This window comes from Zonotrichia leucophrys, chromosome 5 (genome assembly GCF_028769735.1).
Source record: "Zonotrichia leucophrys gambelii isolate GWCS_2022_RI chromosome 5, RI_Zleu_2.0, whole genome shotgun sequence".
Taxonomy (NCBI): Eukaryota; Metazoa; Chordata; class Aves; order Passeriformes; family Passerellidae; genus Zonotrichia; species Zonotrichia leucophrys.
The window spans coordinates 51,290,565-51,312,525 of record NC_088175.1 but is presented as its reverse complement, the minus strand read 5'-3'; the positions used below and the strand labels follow the sequence as shown (position 1 = coordinate 51,312,525).

General features: G+C 38.4%; 1 long non-coding RNA gene across 1 annotated transcript in view; it reads left to right on the top strand.

The window, feature by feature from the left end:
- Positions 1-3,302: 3,302 nt before the first annotated feature.
- The window catches only part of LOC135449045 (uncharacterized), a 37,393-nt gene continuing 18,734 nt past the window's right edge, over positions 3,303-21,961 (top strand). Inside the window, exon 1 of the long non-coding RNA XR_010440625.1 lies at positions 3,303-3,664. This is a non-coding gene — a long non-coding RNA (uncharacterized LOC135449045). The remainder of the gene's footprint in view (positions 3,665-21,961) is intronic.

Genomic DNA, 21,961 nt, shown 5'->3' with positions numbered 1-21,961 from the left:
GCAAATAAAATTTAATATTAAAAGCAATGTAATGTGAAATGTATTTCTAGCAAAAGATGTTCCTTTCTTTTATGAAAAATTTCTAAATATATTTTGACAAATATTGTTATAAGTACATACTGTTTATAATGACTTCTAGCAAATCATTAATGTTCAGAGACACAGCAATGTATAGCTGTGCTGTAACCTTGACAGCCTGCCCAGCCTTCAGAATGTCATTCTGCTCTGTTGGGCCTGTGCAGGTGAAGTGAATTTCTCCAGTCTGTGAGAGCCAGAGGAAGAAGTCCTGTAAGCAGTTTGTGGTGTCAGAACTGTCTGAAGCAAGGAGCTTCCCAGAGTTTGATCAGTTCACTACTGTGCTGCGGAATTCATGCTTGACACATTGAAGGAGCATTTTTCACAAGCCTCTGAAGAAGGAAATGGGAGCTGCCTGCAGAAATTTCCAGGACCACCTCTGGGAGGAGCAGACCGTGGTGCAGGAGCAGTCTTCATTGGGGAAGTTCAAAGAGGAGAAAATAATTTCTTAAGAAATAGGCATTGCTAGTTAAAAATACCTAAGAGAGAGAAGTTGAATCCTCCTAGTTGCATTCTAACAGGATTATGGTTGATATGTGGTGAGCCTGGGATCTTGTAGTGTAATGAGAACTGGGAAAAGGTTTCTGTGAAGCCTGAAAACTAGGATTTGGGATGTGTCCACATAGCAAGGTGGAGTCATTTCAGTAGAACAAGGAGGGAGGGTCACTTCAATATTTCCCTATCATGATGAACAGCAAGATTTTGGAACTAATTTGAATTTATGATTTTGATACAGCTGAAGTTGTAAAGACTATTTTTGAGTTTTGAGATTTTTTTCAGATTCTCAGTGTTTGTTGTAAAATGTAGAGGGAGCTTCTTTTGTTGCTGTCATGTGTACAAGAGGCATGTTGGGTTTTGCTAAAGATACTTGTTACTTTCATTGCTCTCATGACATGTAAGACACACAAATGTCCACAGCAATCTTGAAAAGTTCTGAGACAAGCTTGTGCATGCACCATTTTGATAGTCAAAACATAAAACTGATGAATCCCATGTTTTCTTAATGGCTTTGGCAGGCACTTGAGTGGAATCACTTGGTTCAGTTGCAACACTTGCAGGGATAAAAAAAAAGGTATTGAGAAAATTAAACCCTGTGATTTGAGAGTGATTCAATCAGAAGTTGATCATAGATTTGTTAGCTAGGTACATATTTACCACTTATAGCTAGCATAAATTGTTTCCAGAGATACAGCAGATTGAAGGGAGGTATTTTTATTTCATATTGCTATTGAGTAATGTTCTGCACTATTAATTGTACATGCATTTGTTTTCTTACCTAGTGTGAGCATATCTAGACTTCATAGGCAGAAAGTGCTTCCCAGCACATTTCTCACACATTACTGGCACAAAACTTCTCATAACTTTTCATTACCTAAGAAGTTTTTCTGTCAGATTGCCAGTTAGGTAGAAAGCAATGTGTTTTTGGGAAGCAGTGGAGGTGTGACATAGCTCATTTCATTTCCTTGCCAATCTACTCTGCTACCTGCTGGCTTGTCTTTACAAACTAATTAAGGAGCAGCATTTATCTGAAGTACACATTTTGCTGATTTCACTGTTGTACCACACAGGGTTAAGTTGTGTCAGTGTTGCAAGTGTGAAAAAGATGTTAAAGATCTCATCCCACTGGGAAATTCTTACAAAAACATTCAAAGGCTGCAGGCTATGGTTTGCACTATTATAACAACATTCAATCAACATAAATGCTTCTCAGACCATTAACTTGGCCCATTCAACTTAGCAAACTTTAAGCCCATTTGATTTTTAGTTACTCAAGAAATTCCAAGAAGGAGGAATTAGAAGAAGAAAGATAGAAAAGTGCACTGCCCCATTCTGGGGTCCAGCAGTGTTCAGATGGAAACTCCAAGATGAAGGCAGGGTCAAGATGAAATGTTCACCTCATGTCTGGCCTCAGACAGCCCTGTGCCTTCCCCCAGCTGGGGCTTGTGCCCCTTTGGCTCTCAGGAGCTGGGTTAGGGCAGAGTGGAGCATTGTGCCTGTGCTTGGCTCCCCTGCCAGCCTGGGACAGAGGCTCCAGGGGCACTTCAGAGGCTTTAATAGAGCCATAAATCATTTCAAAAAGGGGTTCCAGAGTAAACTGACAAAAATTATTGAAATTGAATTATTCAGTTAGCTGGAACAAAAGAAGAGATGGAGAAGCATGTTAGTTGCTGAAGTACTGGGCAATAAAATAACAAATGGAACTCAAGAAGGAGCACAGCCCAAACTGTACATATGTGGCAATAGGTTCTCAAATAGATATTATTAGTCAGGAAAGAGACCTTAGAGTTATTGTAAAAATGCCATGAGAGCATCATCTCTGTGGTCAAAATAGCACAAAAACCCATGAGGAACAAACCCTTGTGCAAATTCCTTGCCTGAGTCCTGGTGCTGTCCTATACATTTCAAATAAATGTGGTTGGATTACAAAGAGTATAAAAATGGATGAGAGGATCAATTAAAGCAGTGAACAGCCTGAATACAAATAACAGTTTAGGAGCACTTCACCCTGGAAGTGAGGAGTTCTGTTCAAAGTGTATGAAATAAGTCATGGAAAAAGGGACTAGGCAACAATTATTCACTGCTTCTTGCTGTATGAGACCTAAATGGCAAGTTCAAAACACATGACATTTCCTCCCTGAATAGCATATGTGATGACGAAGTCTGGAGCTTAAAATGTGATGGATGTCAAAAGAGTTGAGTTCAAAACTGATTACTCAGATCTGTGGAATACTTTGTTCTTTAACTCTGTCTAGCCTCTGTTCTAGGCCAGCCTTCACAAGGCACCAGCAGTGCCCAACAGCAGCTGCTGATGGAAGCCTGAAAGAAAGGGAAGGGAGAGAATTTTTATTTTCTACCTGGTGCTACCTTCACCTGACAACAGTCATGGAAGGACTCCCTTGCAGGGGGAAGCTTGGGGGTTGTACTTGTATATCATTTGAGGGCACAGAGTTTGTGATGATTGGGAGTGGGGCTGAGTATATAAAAAGCAAGTATTTGAAGTATTTTAATTATTTAAATTTATTTTAATGCTTTAATACATTGCAGGTCTGTACAGTGTGGGTTAATTACTAGTGCACTCACTAGAATGCAGTTGTGGGCACAGAGTTTGGGGTGATTGGGGCCCAGCCTCATCCCTAATTGTCTCCAGCTGTGCAGGACAGGTGAATGCTATTGAGGGTGAGGAGCCAGGGAGTGCCCAGGGGTGCTGAGCAATCACACAGGGAGCACACAGGGGCAGGGCATCAACAGGAGGGCATAAAAGGCTGGGCTGAGGGACAAAAAGAGCAGAGCTTGCAGCCTCCTAAAGTGCCATGGTGTTACTCTGGGCTGAAGCTTTCTGGAGTTGAAATTGTGTGGTGGCACTCTGGGTGTGGTGGCTGTCTCAGCTGGGACATGTGCTGTGACACAGGAGGGCAGCCCTCCTGGCAGCCTGTGTGGTCAGCAGAGAACAGAAGGGTGGAAGAAACTCTTCCCGAAGGCAGCTCAGAGTGGGCAGCTGGCTTGGATTCTTTTGGCAATGCACTCACCGAGCAGGAAAGTCTTGTTCCTAGAGACCTTGAAGCTTGGTGTTCTGGATGTCTCCTCCCAAGTGAGTTTTATGTTTACTCTCCATATTTATATGTGTGGATTTATAATAATCCCATACATGTAGTTTTATAATTATTCCATATGTGTGGCTTTATAATAATGCACCAGGATGAGGAATGGATGAAAGTTTCTGACCTTTTGGCCTGGTTTGGGGCATCTTTCTGAGATTGGGACTTGTAGGTGAGAGTCCACCCTCATGGAGATGAAGAGGTCCAGGAACCATAATAGGCACCAAGTGCTGTTTCTGATCTCAGCAGGGTAATGGCTTTGTGTAAATTAGGAATTCCCATTTTGGAGAGTGTAGTGGTTTTGCTTTGAGAATTTTTTAGTTTTGAGATTGACAGACAGATATGTAGAAGCTTTGGTATTACACCTATAGATGTCTCCCGTGTTAAACTACCACAGAGAGTGACAGAAAAAAGCTGCAACAACCTAAAACAAACCTCAAACCAAAACAAAACCACAGAATCCACATACATTCCAGTATAGCTATAAAACTTGGAAATAGTGATTTTCATCTTTTCATCTTGCATCATAATCTTATTGTATAGTCTGGCTATGCTTTTTTGTCTGGTTTTCAGTTTGTCTTCCCTCCAGCTGACCTTTAAATCATGCATTTCTCAGGCTTCTATTCTGTGACACTTTTCTGTTCTCCGTCACCTAGAAGAGAAAATATATGTTGGACATTGATACAGGGGGGATTAATTTTGTCGTTGCTTTAGGATATTTCATTTCAGGCTCATTGGCCTGTTAAAAGATGAAGAAATTTTTAAGCACTGAAGAAGTTTTAAAGCAGTGGGAAGCTCTGGAAGCTGGACTGCCTTCACACCATTCATGCATCCAGAATTTAAAGGTGCTGTGGAAGCTCACAGAAATATATACTGAATATGATAAAATATATTGGAATTATAGAATATTTTCTTACTGAATCAATTCCCATTCCTCAGTCCCTGGTCTAAGACTTTTCAGAGATGACCAGAATGTTTGCACATTATAATTTGTGTATTCTCTAAGTCTTCCCCTTTGCACACAGGCATGTGTTTTGCTTTCAGGTAATTTTAGGAGAAATACTTTTAAAGGGGTTTTCTTTACAAAGCAAATTTAAGCTGCTTTTTCCTAAATGGTTTGGAAAAAAAAATGTTTTGGAGAAAAGTGGAAAAAATTGTTTATTTAATAGGCAAACCATTTGCTAGCACAAATAATGAACAATATTGAAGAATTAAAACTTCTCGTTGCTTTAGAAGATGTTATAAACTCAAGTTTTTTGTGGGCTGTAGCTTGGTTTACTCAGTTTGTTACTAATTTTTCTGGCATTGAAAGTGTTGTGGTTTAGGTTTGGTTTGGTGGGGTACAGGTGTGGGATTTTGGTGGTTTTGGGGGTGTTTTTGTTTAGAGTAGGTTTAAAGAAAAGGAAAAACCCTCCAGTTTAGGGAACTTCTCTGCTGTAGTTAGTTAAAACTAACTAAAATAAAGGAGAGCTCTGGTTTGTTGTCTGGTTGTGTTTTATAGACAGAATTGTTTTGCAGTAGGAATGTGCAGGAGTGAGAGTGCAGCTTTCTTGAAAACAAACTCTGGGATTTTGTTCTTTTGTTGTTTTCAGGACTAATCTTAAAGGTGTAAAACTTATTTCTGAGTTACAGAGATGAACGGGGATAGGAGTATTATAAAGTTACTTTAGGATATTTTACTTTTTATTTTATATGCCATATATTTTATATACGGTTCATTACTAAAACTATTATATATTCTAACTTTATAAACACATATTATACATAGGTATATGTAGCATACAGTTATATATAGACAATGGCAGTAACATTTAACAAGCAGTGATATTTACCCATAGTTCTTATTTAATAATTAGATTTTTTTGAGGTATACATTGTGTTGCTCTTTTATTCTTTGTATTATTTACTATGTGTCACTTGGTCTTTGAGTAAAAACAACTTTATGAATTTGTTTTTTTTTTATTTGAGGTAGAATTTATTTAAATCTTCTTTTTCAATAAACTTTTGACATGCATTGATAGGACTTTGCTTATGTTTATTGTATGTAGGGGTTTAGGTTGGGTAGGGTTTGTTGGATTAGTGGAACTTTGGGTCTTAATTAGGTGGCTTTTGTTGGAGATTGTTCTTAATTACTGAAAGATCCCCCGCCCCATATTTTAAGGGGGCTTTTAGCAGTCTATTGTACTTTTTTACTTTGTAGTTGGTGTATGGTAGGAGATATGGTATATACTTATTTATATACTTATTTAATGTTAGATTTTTTCATTTAGGTGTTGATAAGGTTGGTTTTGAAATGAGTTCTGTGGTTTGATTTAATTTTTTCAGGGTTCTATGCTTGTAAAGGATGTGTGTTTTAAGGTTTAGGATGGTGCTATGGGCTGTAGTGTGAGGTATTATAGGGTAGGGTTTAAATTGCTCAGTGGTGGTTATTGCTGCTGTGAGCACATAGGGTTTGTTTTGGTGTGTTTGGGGTAGTGTAATGTCATTAATTTGCTAGGTTTTTTTATTTATATTTGGATTATTGCTCATTATGTTATAGGGGGTTTGGTTTGGTTGATGGTAGTATATATTTTACACTTGTGGACAACTTGAGAAATACTCTTTATGGCTAGCTTTGCTCTTGGGTTTTGTGTCTACCTACAGGTGGTATTTTTATTTTGATGACTGGAGGCACTCTGAGTTTATTTAGTTAGGAATCACTTTTGTGTTGCTAATTTAAATTTGGTTTTGATACTTGTACTTTTGTAGCTTGATTTACTTGTTTGTTGTTCTGGCGGTTTTTATTAGCTTTATTTTTGAGAATATGGGTCTTTATATGATGGACTTTTATAGGATTTTTTTTTTACTTTGATAGTGATAGTTTTTTACTTATTAGTAGCTTAAATTGGGGTTTTCTACAGTGTTAATTAGTTTTTTATATCTTAGTTTTATAGAGTATTGGTTGCTGTTTACAAATTAGAGTAGAGGTAGAATTTTGGGGTTTTTTAGTAATGTTTTGGGCTAGTTGAATAGCTTTGAGTTTAGTGAGTTGGTTTGGTGTACTGTTTTAGTAGTTTTGTGATTTGTTTTGTGGGGTTTTATATAGTTGGGGAGTTTTGGGTTGATTTTCACAATGGGATAGGAATCATTAGTGAAAAGAGTGTAAAGTTTTTTTTGTTGGTAGTTGGTTACATGGTGCAGTTTTTAAATATGTGTTACTTTGGTGGTTTTTTGGTTAGTGAGACTAAATTTTTTACTTTTAGGTTAATTTGTAATTATTTTTAAAATCTTTGGGTGATTTAGTGTTTTAATATGAGTGTGTTGTGTGATGAGGGCAATCTGCATTATGTGGAGATGGTGACATGGTGGGCAGAGGGAATTTTTTTTCTTTGAGTGTTTACTTTGGCATTGGTGGAGAGGGTTTTTTTGGTGGTTTTTGGTGGGGCTTTTTGGTGTTTTTTTATTTGTTTTTTAACTCTTTTTTTTTTTTTGTAGTTTTTACTTTAAAATCTTCGTGGTTGGCCTTGAGTTTTGTTAGGCACTTTCTGTTAAAGGTTTAAAGACAGATGATGGTTCTTGGTTGCAGAGTACATTTTTTATGTGTGGTTTTGTTTGGACTCTGTTCAGGGTTATTGTTTGAGCAATTTTGTGTTTAAGTGGGGTCACGGTTTGTTGTTTTTTAGGGTTTTATTGGAAAGTGATCTTTTTGTGGGTGATTAGGTAAAGAGGGTTTATCATTGGGTTGTATATAGGAATGTGCATTTTTTAAAAGCTTATTGTGCTTGGGGAAAATCTGAGTTTTTTTATTGGTTGGTGGAGATACTGTGATTTTGTTGATGACATTGGTGGGAATTTGATGCTGTTTATTTTGTTATTTTATTTTTAGGAACTGGACTTTTTGAGTAGGCTTTTTAATTTTTCTGATGGTGAAATTGGTTTTAAACATTTTTGTTGCTGTGTTATTTTACTCAATGCTGTAATGAATGCATTGTAGATGGTTTGGAGCTTTACTCTTTTTTTAGTGCAGTTTGGATGAGTTTATGGTAGATGGTGGGGCAGTAGTTTTATTTTTGAGTAGTTGGTTTTAGGTGTATTGTATGTTTTTTATGTAAGAGTAAACAGGTTTGTATTTTGTTGTTAGAGGAAAGGAGAAAAATGTACTGGTAATGTTAATAGTGTTATTTTGTTGCTTTGGATTTTAGTTTGTATTGGAGTTCTAATCCATTTGATACAGCAGTGTTTAATGGTGGTATTAGCGTTTAATGTGGCAGTATTTAAGGTATGATAGTTTATAGTTAAGTTTTATTTGTTTTAGATTTGGGTATGGGCTAAATGGGCTTGTTGAAGAGTGAGTGTGTTTTGGGATTTTTTTTGGTGTTTTAGTTTATGATGTATTTTTTGGATGGGAATTACACTATTTTGGGTTGTTTGGTGCTGCTGGTGGTGTATTGTTGAGGTGGTAATTGGTATTTATTGGGGATATTTTAAGAAGTTTTATTGTAGATGGAGTTTTTTGATAGTTAAGGTCAGGTGTTTAATTGTTTGATGCTTTTTGTTTTTACAGTTGTTATTTTAAATGTTTACATGAGTTTCTCTGGGTTTTTGAAAAACTGACTTTGGAGGAAGTCTGTGCTGAAATTGGATGGGGGCTTTGAGCTAGTTACAATGGAGTGGCTTTTTGGACGTCCTTTTAGTTAGATTTACTTTAGTTTTTACTAAAATAAAACTTTGTGATCTTTTTGTTACTCTAGTAATAGAAACAGATTTTGTCTTTATATATTTTGATGGGATAATTGGGTACTGTGTGCTAGTGCTGATTAAGGTTTTATATTTTTGTGGTTTTGATGTGCTAGGTTAATGAATTTATGCAGTTTAAAAAACAGTTTTTTCTAGCTTTTACTTTAAGCTTGCTTGTTTGTTTTTCTCTTGGTATATGTTTTGGAGGGTTTTTTATTGGGATTAGATATGTTGTTTTTATTATTATTATATTTGGTAGTTTGGTTACAGGTTACTGGAGCTGAGTTTTTTGGGAGGAACTTTTTCTTTGAGTCTTGTTTTTTTCATTTAAGCACTTGCTGTGTTAGAGTAGCAGTAGATATTTTTATCTTATTTCCTTATGGAAATAGAAAATAAAAAAATGGAAATAGAATTTTATGGGAATTTCCTTATAGAATTTTTTTTTTACCATCACGTAGTGGAGGTACCTTCTCTCTCTGTTTGGAGGGCATTTACATTTGGTATTAGAACTTCTGATTGGTATTGCTGAGATATGGAGAAGGTATTTTTAAATTTTTTCTTTGAGTTTTTTGTGATTTTTTTAGTTTTATTTTTTAATTTTTATAGACATGCTTTTACAGTTGTGATTTTTCTATGTGTTGGGTTATGTGCAGTATTTGTATATGTTTGGAGCTTTTTTGTTGTATTTTCTTTGGGTTTTTGGGTTTTGTTATATTTTCTTTGGGTTTCCTTGGGGTTTTTTAGTTATTGTTAAAGTACAAGTGCATTTTTGTGGTCTAAGTTGTACATGTTTTTCACTGTATTATGGATGTACAATGTACTAAGTCTGGATTTATAGTCTTTAGGTTATTTGAGAAGACAATTTCTGCTACTGTCATTTTTTTTAAGCATTGAATTTTTAGGTTTCTGGTTTTTTATTGAGTTTGTTGTATCTAGAGATGGTTTGTATATAGATATTTTTGTGTTACACTTCTTAGGACCCGTGCTCAGAGGTGGTGAGAGTCAGACCCCCTTATTATTCTTATGTTGATAGTTCAATTATGTGATGGGGATTTTCAATGTTTTGCTTTAGTGCTATTTAGAATTATAGTTTTAAAGAGGGATTACCTAACTAACTATAGATTTATTAGGTCTTTGAGTGTAATTTTTTTTTAGGCTACCAAGGATTTTTAGGGAAGAGGGCTTTAATAGTGGTTTTTGGTTTGTGTTAGTTGCTTTAACTTTGGTCTCAGCGCTTGGTTTGGAGGGTGTCTGCCCTGGGTTGTTATTGTTGGTCACTGGCCAGTTGGGTTTTTTGTGTGGTTTTTTTTGCAGTGGCTGCCATGGTTTAGGTTTATTGTTTGGTTTAGTTATTGTGGTGGTGTTCACTGGGGTCCCAGGACCAGGGAAGAGATGAGAATCTTGACTCCATGGCTCAGGAGGCTGATTTATTATTTTATTATATACATTATATTAAAAGAAAATTATATACTAAAACTATACTAAAAGAATAGAAGAAAGGATTTCATCAGAAGGCTAGCAAAGAAAAGAATGGAATGATAATGAAAAAATTATAATAAAATCTTGTGACTGACCAGAGAGCCCAAGACAGCTGGACTGTGATTGGCCATTAATTAAAAACAACCACACGAGACCAATCTCAGGTCCACCTGTTGCATTCCACAGAAGCAGATATATTTTGTTTACACTTTGTTTCTGAGGTCTCTCAGCTTCTCAGGAGAAAAGATCCTATGAAAAGGATTTTTCATAAAATGTGTCTGTGACAAGTTATGACTTGAGTGGCCGGGCTGTTGGCTGTAGCTTGAGTGATTGGGGTATCTTGATTTATGGTTTTGTCTTTTTGCTTTTATTTGTTGCTTTACAGTATTTAGGAGCGTGTGATAAATATAGGTTAGGGCTTAGCTTATTGTAATGATTCTTTTTCTCCTTAGAGTCATTATGGTACTTTTTTAGGTATTTCTCTGCTTTTTAGATGGGTTTTGAATTTGTACATGAGGAAAGTTTTAGGTTAGAAATTTTTTTGAGGTTTGGCTTATATATTTTTATTTTTTATACTATTCAGGGTTTTTTACTCTTGGGTTTACTTTTGGGTTAGGGGTTTTATTAGTTGTTCTGGATATTTTAGCTTTTATTTCAGGAAGGTTGTAGGATGTATAGAGGAAGCCTAATAGGTTAAATACTAGCAAAGTGGTGTCTTTAGCATTTAGGGGAAACTGATCCTTTTTAACAAGTGATGTATTAGATTTAAAGGATTAGAAGAAAAGGAAAGACTGAAAAGCTTCACTTTTATGCTTTTCTTCGAACAAACTTGGGGGCAATTATTAATAAAGCGTCTTAAAACATGTTATTGGAATTGGATTGCAGGATAGGACAAAGAAACATAAACTTACCTTGAACAGACTAGTACTTTTCTTAACTCTATAAATTATTATCACTGAGCTTAGTGCAATGGCTCTTTCAATCTGTGCTTTTCTACTGTAAAAACTGTGTTACAGATAATATTGGAGCTCTTTTAGGATAAGAAAATAATTTTAGTGACTAGAAAGGTATCAAAACTTGAAAAAAACTTGGAAACACATGAAGGGACAATTTTACTCTGAGAGACATTAGGGATTTAAAGTTATTACTGCCTGCTTTATCTCATTACAGAATAAGCAAAACTAAAATGCAATCAGCACAGGTTTTTTCTGCTTTCTCGAGCTACGTGTTGGGCACAAAATATTTTATTTGCTTTGCTTTAGGGTAATTTTGGGAGAAAAATTTTTAAAGGTGTTTCTTTTAGAAAGTAAAAGTAAGTGCCTCTTCCCTTAACTGGTTCAGAAAAAAAAATTTTCGGAGAAAAGTAGAAAAAACTTTGTTCAACAGGGAAAGCATTCACTAGCACAAAGAAATGAACAATATTAAAAAATGAAACTTCTTGTTGCTCCCATAGAGATTAAAAACATAATTTTTTTTCGTGGGCTGTATCTTGGTTTACTCAGTTTGCTATTAATTTCTTTGGTGCTGGAAATGTTGTGGCTTAGGCTTGGCTTGGTGGGTTGGAGGTGTGAGATTTTGGTGGGTTTTGGGGTTTTTTAGTTTAGAGCAGGTTTAAATAGGTTTAAAGAAAAGGAAAAAAATCTAAACTTGAGGGAACTTCTCTGCTTTACTTGGCTAAAACTAACTAAAATAAAGGAGAGCTCTGGTTTGTTGTTTGTGTTGTGGACGATGTTGTTTTGCAGTAGGAATGACAGAGTGCGGTTTTTTCAACTCTTCTTCGCCCTCTTTGCTCTCAAAGGTGCAAAACTTATTTCTGAGCCACACAGAGGAATGGGGATAAAGTCACTCCAGGACTTACCCAGTCTCCAGTTTAAATAGATGAGATGGATTTTTATTTTTGGGTGATTTTTTTCAATATTTAGCCCTTTTGGTGGAATTCCTTTGGTCGTGATCTGGAGCATTCAGGGAAGAGGACAGAGGTCTATTCAAAAATCTCATTTCTTGCTTAAGATGGAAGAAATCTTGTGAAACACTCAAAGGAAGGGAGGGAGGGAAAGGATGTTATTTTTGGGTTTGGCCAGAGAGATGGCTCCTTTCATGAAATGGGCTCACCATGCTTGTTTTGAGGCAGCTGAAGCTTGGTATCAAATAATGGTGGTATCAAATAATGTTGAACACGTGGAACATTTTGTGTTCCCAGCAGCAACTGGTGGAATCAGGCTCTTTCCTCTGAGCATATAAAAAGCCTTAAAAAAAAAAAAAACCCTTAGCTCTTGGAAAACTCAGAACCTCAGACTTCCAAAATTGGCAAACAAAATTAGCTGACACTCTGAACATTTTGGCTTTTATCTTAAATATTCCTTTCCCCCTGTGTAAAATAGCGATAAAAATATCCTCAAACTTCAAAAGGATGTTGAGAGGATCTGTTCATTAATGTTTTCAAAGAATTCAAATGCTGTAGTGAAATCACCATGCAAAATCCCATAAGGAAATTAATAATTCTGTGTTCATTGTAGGCTTTGGGTTATGGTAAGTCAATAACTCATAGGATTATGCACTGCATGAGAGGGATATCAATATAACCTTTTTTTTTGGGAAGTTTTCTTCCCTTCTGTGGGTGCTGCCCACTCTGTGTGCCAGGAGCAGCACAGAAAGCAATGTTGAGGGGAAAAGTATCTGTACTGCAGGAATGGACACGCAGACACACTCATATTGCACCCTCAAAAATGTGATTTTGATTGGACAGTTAAATGTTCTCCTAGTATAAAATGTAGCTAGTGCTGTTTAATATGTGCTCAGGCAAATGAGATGGGTTTGTTTAACCATCCCCTGAGAGAATCCTGCTCCTGTGATTTAAAAGCAGCCCCACACCTTCTGAAGCTCACACCTGGTACTTCAGGCACCTGCCAGAGAGCTTTGCACAGCACACAGAGACTGCAAGGAATGAGAATTTCGAGGAACAGCTTGGGAAGTGCATTGTAATTGCTGCCATGAACCTGAGAATCCCATCATGTCAGATAATCTGGGCATTTACAGACTGGGAAACACCAAACTTCTTTGTTCCGTGGAGTGAAAATAAATAAGCCACTCAGAGTTGCTCAAACTATTCAGTGAATAGTTAAATGTGAACATTTAAGCAGAAACTCCAGTTAACAGCTGGAGGAATCTAGAAGTGGATGGAACATGACTTTATTCAGCATCTCCTTTAAATGTGCACATTTCAAGAGTGAAGAGTGGCAGAAAACATGAAAATTAGTGGGAACTGGTGGGTGGTTTTAATCCATGTGTTCAGCTCGTGGAGAGCTGTTAGAAAAGCATGTTTACCTGTGGAAATGTGATTAAATTAGGTCATTAAACCAGGTGATTAAATACTGCAGTAAATGGCCCATGTGGAGAATTCTGGGCTATGTATGGGTGAAGACAATGCAGTAAATGACAATCAATCTAAAAAAAAAACCAGCCAAACAAATGAAATAAATAAGCAAAAAATAAACAAGAATACCACAAAACACAGAATCATTTGGCAATTATATCAAGATGCCAAACCAGCAATTCATATAGAAATTTAGGTTAATTTCTTGAACTATTGCAGTAGGCAACTTAGCCAATGAGGTGCTCAGAACTGACTTGAGGATATAAGGAATATCTATTTACGGGGCAAATTGTGCAAGTTCAGGCTCTGTGGTGTGTTTGTGGTCGCTGGCAGCAGGCAGGAGGTGGAAGATGCTGCATTGTGGCAGAACAAGTGGATTTTTCATCACTAAGGATTCTGAAGAAGGGTGTTTGCACCTGCCAATTTTCAGTAATAGAAATATCAAAAAATAAGGAGGGAAGGAAAAGGACAAATTTGAAACCAAGGGGCTTTGTTACAATATTCATTTCTCACGGATTCCAGGTTTGTTTTTTCTTGAAGACAAAGTATGTTTTTCCTTTAAACTTTACACTCAATAAGAATAATAGCTGTATAATTCATCTGAATCCAGGACTGAAAGAGTAAAATTGGGAGTCCAAGTGTCCTAATTTAATTTTCTCTTTGGGGGCTTAAATTTTTATTTAAGTTTTACTAAATTATGTTATAAAAAGATTAGCCCTAAAAAAGCTCAACTCTTTCAGCTCCTAAGGGGAACCTGGAACAGAAAAGGGAATGTGCTTTTTAGACCTTGCTCACTTTTTAAGAAGGGAATTAGATCATGTACAACACTGCCCTTACTGATTCATGCATAGTTAGTGTTTTTGCTCTCAACATCATCATTGTTATTTTCTAAAAGTGTTTTAGTGTTTGTTTTTGCACACTAGACAACCTCAGTTACCCAGAAAATGTTTCGTTGGCCTTTACTTGACTTGTGTTAACTGTCATACTCATTATCTAATAAGCACCAAAATATATCACCTAGTAAATTAATTTTTAAAAGGAAATTAAATTGGAAGTAAAAGTTAAAAAGGGAGAATTAATTTGTATTCTTTAATGTGTGCAATGAATTGGCAGCTATCCATGGCTGGGCATCTCTGCAAGTGTTTAGGTGTGACTTTAAGAGTAGACTTGGAACAATGACAGTTTGCTTCTAAATTTTGTAGGTGAAAAAAGTAAATTTGTCAGTACTTGATTAGGTTATGTCTACAAGGTAATGAAGCAAGAGATGAAACAAAGGCTGCCAGGCTCTCACAGGATGATTGTGAACACAAAATTGGGAAGAAGCCTGTGTGGTAAAACAAAGAACCAACACAAGGCATTGGGGAGGCTGATGGGAACAATGAAGGTGACAAAAGGCACAACTGCTCCTACACTGTGCACACTGCCACTGTGTCACACACACACACTGTGCACACTGCCACTGTGTCACACACACACACTGTGCACACTGCCACTGTGTCACACACCATCACTGTGCACACTGCCACTGTGTCACACACACACTGTGCACACTGCCACTGTGTCACACACGATCACTGTGCACACTGCCACTGTCACACACCATCACTGTGCACACTGTCACTGTGTCACACACGCACTGTGCACACTGTCACTGTGTCACACACGCACTGTGCACACGGCCTCTGTGTCACACACGCACACTGTGCACACGGCCTCTGTGTCACACACACACACACACTGTGCACACGGCCTCTGTGTCACACACACACACACCCGTACACATGGCCACTGTCACACACCCACTGTGAACACTGGCACTGTGTCACACTCAGACACTGTGCACACTGCCACTGTGCCACACACTGCACACGGCCACTGTCACACACCTACTGTGTACACTGACACACACACTGTGCACACGGCACTGTGTCACACACCACACACTGTGCACACGCCACTGTGTCACACCCACACACTGTGCACACGCCACTGTGTCACACAGACACACACGCCGTACACATGGCCACTGTCACACACCCACTGTGAACACTGGCACTGTGTCACACTCAGACACTGTGCACACTGCCACTGTGCCACACACTGCACACGGCCACTGTCACACACCTACTGTGTACACTGACACACACACTGTGCACACGCCACTGTGTCACACACCCACACACTGTGCACACGGCCACTGTGTCACACAGACACACACGCCGTACACATGGCCACTGTCACACACCCACTGTGAACACTGGCACTGTGTCACACTCAGACACTGTGCACACTGCCACTGTGCCACACACTGCACACGGCCACTGTCACACACCTACTGTGTACACTGACACACACACTGTGCACACTGCCACTGTGTCACTCACACACTGCACACTGTCACTGTGTCACAGATACACACACTGTGCACACGGCCTCTGTGTCACACACACACACTGTGCACACGGCCTCTGTGTCACACACACACACACACTGTGCACACTGTCACTGTGTCACACACACACACTGTGCACATGGTCACTGTGTCACACACACACACACTGTGCATGCTGCCACTGTGTCACACACACGCCATGCTCCCTGCCACTCTTAGTGTCCCTGCTACTGGCAGCTATTGCTCTGAGGAGCTCCCAATGCCCCCAGACCCATGCTGAGCTATGAACCCTTGTGTCTTCCTCTCTGTCCTTCCGAAATCGATAGGGAACTGAAGAATTATCACAATGAAATCTGCTCTCTTCTGTAATTGGCTTTAATTTTTCCTCCTTTGAAAACACATCCCGTGTTATGGGGAGAAACTCCCTTGTCCCCCTGCTCTGGCTGAGTGCAAGGGTGAGCAGGGACAGACTGCCTTCCCTTGGTGTTTGGGAGGAGGATTCCTCATGGAGCTGCTTTGCTGCTGCTGTTCCTGCGCAGGAGGAGCTGCCAGGGTGAGCTCAGGGCGCTGCTCAGCTCCCTGCTCGTGTGCTGCACCAGGAGCTCTCTGTACTCTGATCTCTGCCACGTCTAGACAGATATTCATAATGAAATAGATGTCTGGATAATGAAGCAGCCTTCCCCAGCCCTAATGGGATTGATGCCCACGGAGGCTGGAAAAAGAGCAACTTGCCTTGCTCCCTGCTGGGTGTCACAGGTAAGATGAGCATGGGCAGCAGCCAGGGTGCCTTGGCTTCAACTCCCCTTCTCCTCACATACTCAGCCTCACCTGACCCGGGCTGGGCTCTGGGGAGAGCTGCACAAGCACCTGAAACAAGCACAAGTTCACTGGAACAACCAGGAGAGCTTTATACAATACTCCATCTCATCCAGCATTCTCCAGGATGCAGGGGTCTTTTCCAGAATCAAACTCCAGCTTTTAAATACTGTGTGCAAACATGATCTGCTGATGAATGATGGAGCTTGTGTTTGCTTGCATATTTTTATGCTTCTTGGCATGTGGAAACCCTTCCCAACTAAAGTAAGAGTGACTGCAGCTCCCTAGGGCTGTCCTTTTATGCTCCAAGAGCTCCTTGAAGGAGTGGGTCAGGCTGGGAGATGTTTGTGGGAGTGCTAGCAGAGGCAAGAGGCAGGGGAGAGCGTGCAGGCAATGGCTTTTTGCTCTTAACAGGGTTGGACAGCACAGGAGAGCTCATCCCTGATGTCAGGAGTGAGCTACGAGGGGTTGTCATCAGCAGGGTGTCACAGATACATTTTATGAAAAATCCTTTCCTTAGGATTTTTCATCTTGAGAAGCTGAGAGGCCTCAGGAACAAAATGCAATCATTGATTATCTGCTGATGTGGGATGCAACGGTGCATCTGTGATTGGTCTCATGTGGTTGTTTCTAATTAATGGCCAATCACAGTCTGCTGGCTCAGACAGAGAGCCCAAGCCACAAACCTTTGTTATCATTCCTTCTTATTCTATTCTTAGCCAGCCTTCTGACGAAATCCTTTCTTCTATTCTTTTAGTATAGTTTTAATGTAATACATATCATAAAATAATAAATGAAGCCTTCTGAAACATGGAGTCAGATCCTCATCCTGAGACCCCTGTGAACATGATCACACCAGGGCACAGAGGAATTGCTGTGGGACAGGATTTCAGCACAAGTCATGGGCTTTTCACCCTCCTTCCATTCTCATCCACATGCAGAATGGCTCCTTGCTTCTTTCCATATTATAAAAACCTGAAAAAATATAGGAGTTGGGAAATTTTTGAGATAATTATGGAGATCTTTGGGTGTTTCTCTGGTGGTCCTTTTGGCATTAGAGCACTTTGGGTTCACTTCCAGTGGCTCTTTTGAGAGGAGCCCGGATGGGCACTGGAGCAAAGCCTGCCTGTGCTGAATGAGAGCTCCCAGTGAGTGCCCAGAATGAAACTGGGTTAAACTGGTGCTCCCAGCTGCCCTGCCAGGGCAGGCACAGAGGCAGTGCAGATAAGTGGCAGATGTATTCAGCAGGCATGCATTATGCAGCTTCTCTTGTAACTGATGACCTTTCATAACATACCTGTGTGTTGGGCATTCATCAGCTGTAATGTGATACAGAACTCATGTAAGTGTATCTCTGCAAAACTCCTTCAATAATGCATGGGCCTATTGAAAAAAGTATAACAAAAGGAGGAGGTTTAGATTAATAGCCTCCATTTCCTTTTTTTTTTTTCTATGAAGGTAAAATTGTAATTTGTCCATATTTCAAATAAAATTTCTGAAATTCTTTTTAAATTAAAATAATTTTAAAATTAATTTGCAATTTCAAATTATATTTTCAATATGCCAAAATCTATTAATGTGTTTTGTAATATTCATAAACATGTTTGTAGATTTAAAAGGTGTAGAGCTAAGGAACAACAGAAGAGAATGCAAAGATTTCAGATCCTTTGTATTGAAATAGATTTTCAGAAATGAATTTTTTTGATTGTTGTTTTTTGATCAGCCCTTAGTGTACATGTGTGAAAGAACACACAGTGTGCATTTCCCATAATCATGTGCTTGAAGGAAGGAACCTTTTCAAAGCTTCAGCTACATTAACAGCATTCCAGTCAATAGAACTGTTTACATTGGATGAAATGTTCCCTGTGATTGATAGGGCATCAATTGACATGTATTTGCTGATAAGATACATCACTAAAAAGTATGAAACGGTATTTACATTTTTGGACTACTTTTAGAGGCAGGAAAATGTTTCATCTTGGGCAGGTAGGCATGAATAAAATGCATTCAGGTTTAAGAAAGAATGCTGCAGTAAAACTTGGGTATCAATACTAAGTCTTTTTATCCTTTACTGTGAGTTTTTCTGCCCTTTGGGATACCAAATTCCATATATACAAGAGTTATTATGGGCCTCTATGGTCTGATTTTTTCTGAAATCTGCATACATTATCAGTATGCCTGTATAATGAACTGAATTCTATGGCTTTGGCTTTAGCAAAGTGTAAAGCATTTGAAGATATCACACTCTGGAAAAATTACATCCTGACATCATTGGCAGAATGTTAATCCATTAACACATCAAAAGGACTACACTTTGTCGAAGGAAGGGGACCAGGACACTAGCTGGTTCATCACAGGTCCAGTTTATTGAAGAAAGCATCAAACACTTATACAGCAAATAATAAGCTTATGAATATTCTGTAAGCCAAGCAATCTATTGGTTAAACTATAGCATTAACTCATCCTCATTCCTTAGGTGTTACATCTCTCTTTTCTCATGTCTCTTTCACTTTTGTTATCATACTACAGCTAGGCCCAAGGACACGCTATCTCACAGGTGCAGGACTTGGAATTAGCTACAGCTTTGTACTTTTCCAGTCTCTAGTCAGCTAAATTCCCAACATCACTTGGCTCATTTTGTGGGGAATAGAAGAACCTTGGAGGAAATCTGTCAGTTAAAACTTGTAATTCTTTGATGTGGTGTTTGTGAGGGTTCCCAGGATGAGGTGAGAGGTGAGAATCTGACTCCATGTTCTCAGAAGGCTGATTTATTATATGATATATGATACATGATTGATGATATATGATGTATGAAATGATGTATGATTTTATATGATGCATGATATATATTATATGACATAGGATGTGATATATGATACATGATATATGATAATATAATATATGATATATTATCATATATGATATTATATGAATGCTATACTAAAACTATACTAAAGAAGGAGAAAGGATACATCTGAAGGCTTGGCAAGAATGAGAATGAAAGCTTGTGAGTGACTCTTCAGAGTCTGAGACAGCTCATGGTGATTGATCATTAATTAAAAACAATTCACATGGAACCAATCAAACATTCACCTGTTGGTGAACAATGTCCAGACCACATGCCAAAGCAGCAATCAGATAATTATTGCTTTCATTCCTCTCTGAGGCTTCTCTGCTTCCCAGGAGAAATCCTGGCCAAGGCATTTTTCATAAAATATCACAGTGACAGCTGGGTGTTTCAGCCTCCTTGGTCATCTCCAGCTGTGACCTCACCTGGCAGGATTTCTCCTTCTGTCTCTTCTCTGATTGTGACTTTGGGACAAATTTACACCACAAATTACACCCCAAAAGATATTCTGTTCCACAAACCTCTAAAACAAAATAATTTTTTGCTTTTCATTTTCATGGGGACCTTATTAATGGGAGTGAAGCTGGATATATGTGTGTTATTTCTGGAGGTGAAACCTTGCTTGGCTAACCCAGCAGAAGGCCACAGAAATTCACACAGACCTTTAGTGCATCCACAATGCATTTTCCTCATTTGTTCTCAGTGCCAGGCCTTGTCCCAGGAGCAGAAGAGCTCTGTGAGAAGGAGATCTTCACCCATGGCCAAACACATGCAGGGTTTTGTACTCACTCCCTCTCCTAAGGCCAAGGTGGGAACATGGGATGCATGAAGGGACAGCAGACACTTGATGGACAGGGAGTGAAGCACATCAAGAATTCTGGTGTTTCAAAAGATGGGATGAAATCCTGGTAGGAGGATAAGGCTTTCTGGGCAATGCTTTTTTTTGTGTCTTTTACCACAGTGTTCACCTTACTCATACTCAAATTTAATGTATATTCTAAATACCAAATGTATAAATTTGGTGTTTGTAAATATTTAAATATCAATAGATTAATAAATATATAATATAAACAGATTATCTATAAATAAATGAATAAGTATTTATATATCAATTTGGTATTTATAAATTGTATCTATCACCTGTAAATAATAGCAACTCTAGTGGACAGATACCTGAACAACTGTACTGGCCATCTTTGCAATTTGGTGTTCATCAGAACTCAACTTACTCTGCCTAGCTGTTGTATGCCTTTTTTTTTTCTTTTTTCTCCTCTCTCCTTATTTAGGTAAATGTATTAACTGCCTGTAATTATTTTCAGAATAAAAGTAAAAATTACTGCATCTTTAAACTGACAATTAAGAGGTAAGAATGAGAAACATCTGAGCTGAGGGAAATCTGTTCTTTTCTTTTCAGGATGCCTTTTGAGTGCTGGGAAAGGAATACTTAGCTTTGAGTTTGGCCATGAGGGATAAATTCAGTTTTCCTAACGTGTGTAAGACAGCTAAAACAAGCCTGCTTAGCCCCAAATTTATCACATCAGAGATGTCTAAATCCCAGGTCTTTGTCTCAAGGAATATGTGTGGGAGCATAACACAGATGATCTTTAATTTCCAGTGTCCCAATTAACTGAGTAATTTGCTAAAGTGCTAATTCAGTATATTGCATTTTTACTGTCAGCTTTGATTCAACAGCCAAATAAAGACTGTTGAAGGTGTCCTGGCCCCCTCATTTGGAATGTTAGTATATTCATTTTATCTGCTGTCACTAAATGGCCAAAGGAGGAACAATTGCAGCATTTGAAGGTCTTTGCCTGGCAGCAGAATGACCAAAATACAAAATCCTGACTGGCACGTGTCAACTGACACCATGCACAAGTAATTAACAATCTGCAAAACAGAAACAAGCACATAACAATTAGTAAAATGAATCTTTTGTGGCTTTTCAGTTGCTGAACACATTCCTGCTGAAGTTTAACCAATGCAAACTGTCCTGTTTAGCATTCCTAAACTGAGCAATGTCCTTGGTTGAGCCATTTATTCTCTTGGGTTCTTTGTTTAAGATGATGTTATTCTGTAATGAACAGGCATACTAGAGATGGTTTTTTGTTGTTGTTATTCTGCATTTTTGATGCTCAGGCTGGCCATGAGCTATTGAAGAGATAAGTAGTATATTCAGGAGTTGACTTTTCCTAAAGCCTGAGCACAGTTCTTGCTCATTGCTTCAGGAAAGAGTGCAGACTCTCCTCACTTCTCTGGGTGATGCCTTGTGGTGTTGTGAGGTCCCCAGGCCGAGGTGAGAGATGGGAATTTGACTCCATGTTCTCAGAAGGCTGACTTATTATTTTATGGTATTGTTATATTATATTGTATTGTATTATATTACATTATATATTATATACTATATTATATATTATATCTCAAATCTCATATTTCAAATCTCAATCCCATCATCATCTCATCCTCTTCCTATATTGATATACTAAAACTACACTAAAGAAAGGGAGAGGAGACATCAGAAGTCTAAAACAAGAATGATAATAAAAACCTGTGACAGACTCAGAGAGTCCAACACAGCTGGCTGTGATTGGACATTAAAACAATTCACATGCTGGGTAAAGAATTCTCCAAATCACATTCCAAAGCAGCAAAATAGGGAGAAGCTGAAG